Source organism: Pinus tabuliformis, chromosome 1_2 (assembly GCF_031772625.1).
Source record: "Pinus tabuliformis cultivar Carrire ecotype Pingquan chromosome 1_2, CPIR1, whole genome shotgun sequence".
Classification (NCBI taxonomy): Eukaryota; Viridiplantae; Streptophyta; class Pinopsida; order Pinales; family Pinaceae; genus Pinus; species Pinus tabuliformis.
The window spans coordinates 979679957-979684067 of NC_142298.1; positions in this window are offsets into that span (position 1 = coordinate 979679957).

The following is a 4111-nucleotide window of genomic DNA, read 5'->3' on the forward strand; positions in this document are numbered from 1 at the left end:
TATGAGCGGTTTTTAAAATTTCCACTAGGGATAGGTGGAAAACATGCATTTTTTTCCAGTATATCAATATGATAATGAGTCATGCGTTTATAAGGAACATTCACTATGGCTTCCATTTTTACAAGGAAACTAATGAATGAACTTAAAATATAGGAAAATACATGGTTTTATACACTTAAGGTTATCTATAAATTGTTGTAGATACTCCATTAGAATAGTTCATCACAATAGATCTTGTATTATGTATTTTATTATGTAGGCTAACTTCCTAAGATCTTAGTTTTACTCTCATTAGCTTATTCATCAAATTTATGAAAATAATTGAAATATATAAATGAAATAACAAGTAAATGAACATAGCATCGCCACAAATCAACATAATATATATCTTGGGAGACCAAAAGTGAGAGAAAATGCATCTAGAAGGTGAGGCACATGCTTTACATTATATTCTTCAATTATGAAAATACAAATAAAAAGAAAGAGGCACTTGATGTGGAGTTGCATTTAACATTATGGCCTAAATGGTTGCTACATAATATTCTTCCTTCCATATTATGCTCTCAAATCCCACTCATAGATTCTCTATTCGAAAATGTTACAGAATGTAACCCTCTCTCATTTTACTACTCTAGTATTTAACATAGTGTGATGGTCATCTAGGGTTAGGGTTTTACATGCCTCAACCATAAATAAATATTAGGTTTTGTACCTTCCAAAATATTCTTAAAATTCCAAAGAGGGATAGCCCCACATGTGTGAGTAATGTGGGTTCATGTGGTATCTACCTAACATTGTGCTAGCCAACAAGGTAAATGAACTTGTCAAAGACATAACTTTTATGTACTAGCTCCATATGAGGTGATTCTCACACTGTTGGAAAGGTCTTACTATGTAGAATAGTTTCAAGGGGTTAGGATCTACGACTTTAATTTTATTCGCCCCCAAAATTGTAATTTGATGCCTCAAAATAACTCTAGAATGTTCTAGAAAAGAAATCTCCAAAGAGGGACTGTAACAACCCTGGTGAAAATTCGATGTAATAAAATTTAATAAAGGAAAAATAATAACAACGGTTGATGGGACACTTATTGCAAGCTGAATGTTGGGAAAACGATCCTAGTGTGGGTGTTCATTGGTTTATTAATGGCTAAGGAAATTGGAAAAGGCAATGGCAAAGATAAAATGGAATTTTTGGCACATTTATTTATGAAAATAATGGAAATTAGGAGGAAAGGGAGGTGAAAGGTCATAGGTTTCATGTGAGGAGGAAAATGAAGGAAAATAATGGAAAATGGAGAAAATAGAGGCCTCATTGATAAGAAGGCTTATGAGGATCAGTGGGTAACTTTTTGTCAGTTCAGTTTTTGGAGCTCTCTCATTATTATCTCTCTCTCACTCTTAGCAACTTAGAGTTTTCTTGGAGAACTCTTGGACGGTGTGGCATACTTGGAGTTTTGGAGCAAGAAGGAAAAGGAAGAGTAGGAAAGTGCAAGAGGACATCGAGATCAACAGCTACAATGAGTTTGGCTTGCATGTACTGGTGAGCACCAGTATTGCAGCAATAATGTTGCAACTCTTGGGCTACCTACTTTACTCTTATCAACCCGGTAGTTCGTAACAAACTTGGAAGCGACGGTGTTGTATGCACAAGTACTAGTTCTTACTGCAGGTTGACACTTGGTCAGCTGGCACAAGATCACTAAGAGATCAACCCAACTTCTATGGATTCTAGAAGAAGCTCTAGATGTGATGAAAGAAAGGAAAGCTCACTCTACAGAGGCTACTCTAATTGCAGAAAGGAAAAGGACTGAAATGTAAAGTAAACCTAGCAAACCCTACTTAACCAACTAATCCTATTTTTGCATAAAGTACTACGAAAACCATGAAATGAATGCCATTACCTACTCAAGGAAGTAAACAACATCTACTCAAGCTATTTCTAAAAGTAAATAAGCAAAAAAACATCTATTTGGATTTTTAGGTATTTTTATGTGAATTTGACATGCATGTATTTTATTGTGTGTGAAGGTGGAAGTGAATAGGTGGTGTTGAAGGGTGACTTTGGGGGTTTGAGGAGATGTAGGATAGTATAGATGGGTCCTAGGAGGTCTCAGGTGGCCTTCTGAAGGCTTTTCCCACACTCGGCTTTCAAAAGGAAGCCTACAGGAAAATCTATAGGAGAACACAGGGGATCTACAAGAGGTCTACAAGAGGTCCACAGGAGGATGCTGAGAGCAGTTTTGAAGGTTTTGAAGGTGTGAGAGTGGGTGGAAAGGGTAGATGAAGGTTGGGGTGATGTGTTAGGGCACCTAGGGTTCACCAAGGATCACTAGGAGAGGGGAAAATGGTCGAGAGAGAGGAAGAAATCCTATGGAAAATCGCAGAACTAAGGCAGATTTGAGGTGAACTTTCGGCGACTTGTAGGGCATAGATCATGGAGAGAATGTGATGGCTGATAGGCTGACCTGCTATGAGAAGAGATCTGTTGCAAAAGAATTGACAGTCAAATAATGAGATCAAGCAAGCAAGGAAATTAAGCACATAAAAAAACAAAATTTTGCATCAAGCTAATCTAAATTATGAGCTATGGAAAGAAATGCTGAAAAATGCTACAAGGAGAGGAAGCATGGAAGAAGACTTATTGCAAACATAGAAATGAGCATGGTGGAAGAGATTCTAAAGCAAAGCATTAACCTTCTAACAAACTACAACACTAGAAATCCTATGAAGAAGGAAAATATGTGTTTTTGGGGCAACAAGAGGGTCTTTGCCTCAGTTCATGGTCCCAAAGGGAGGAAAAGAGGCCAAGGCACTATTGCTAGCCTTTTGAATCTTCTTTCTATCACTGTTTAACCTACTATAGAAAACACAACTGGAAACAACCTTCTGAATCACCACAAGAAGCCTATTCTTAACCAAGAAAGAAATTCATCTAATAGAAACTAATCCATAAACTAAAAAAAAGCATATAAATACAAACAAGAGGAGCTTGGCTACTTGGATTGGCCCTAACCCAAGAGCTTCAGCGTTGTGAGGTAACTCAATACTATCTCAAAAAGGATCTCATCTTTATTATCAAAAGAATAATAGGATTACATAAAACTATCCACAAAAGTAAGCTCGAAGTTGAGTAGAGTTACATAAGCAATATTGCAGAAAAAATTCAACAAAAACTCAACCCTAGTGAGGCCCTAGGCCTCTCTAATTATACAACTGAAGCTCCAAACATCTCCCTTAAAATCAGGGAGGCTTGGCTCCCAAAACTCGAGATAAACATAAGTTATCCTCCACTTTCTTGGCTGCCTCCTAGTGCATTGATTTGGTTGTTTGTGCTCCGATCTACATGAAGGGGAATTCGAAGTGGGGAGTAATAAATGAGGGGGATTCCCTCCTATAAATCCTCTCCTTTTTCCACTTCAAATTGTTGCCGCCAATTTTCCATTGAATCTTTGACTTTGTCTTCAAAATTCAACAAAAATCTGCATTAAACACATATTAGACCTCATGGCATCATAACTAACTCAACTCACTCCATAAGCATAAATATAATTAAAAAACATGCAATAAGCTAAGAGAATGGTTGATTTAACTATGTTAGGAGGCAAAATGAACCCATATAATTACCCATTTATGGGGCTCATCATCACCCATCTACTGAAGGTGTTGCTCGTCCTCTGAGCTAATTAGTCCATATCGTCATCTTTGATAGCCGTAGTGACCTCTCTAGCATCCCAAGCTTCTAATGTTGTTTCCTTTTCCTTGTCATAGAAGCCTACTTTTCTGTCTATCTCTTCCCACTGCCTCTACTCTTCTTCTTCGGTTCTCCCTTCTAGTATGCCTAACAGTAGTGGTGGACTTAGTTTGAGGCCAATCCAATTGACCTACAGCCTCTGCATTGAGTGCTTGTACATTGGCACTCTCCTTAGTGCCTCCTTCATCCTCATTAGGGAATGATATTCCCTGATCTTCAGACTGTGTGGTAAGGTGTTCCATCTCCTCATACATGCATGCACACAGTCATCCCCAAGTAACCTTTCCATGTCCTCAAAATGTGCAATGGCCTGTGCTTGATCACTTATATATCTAGGGGAAATTTGAGGATTATTTG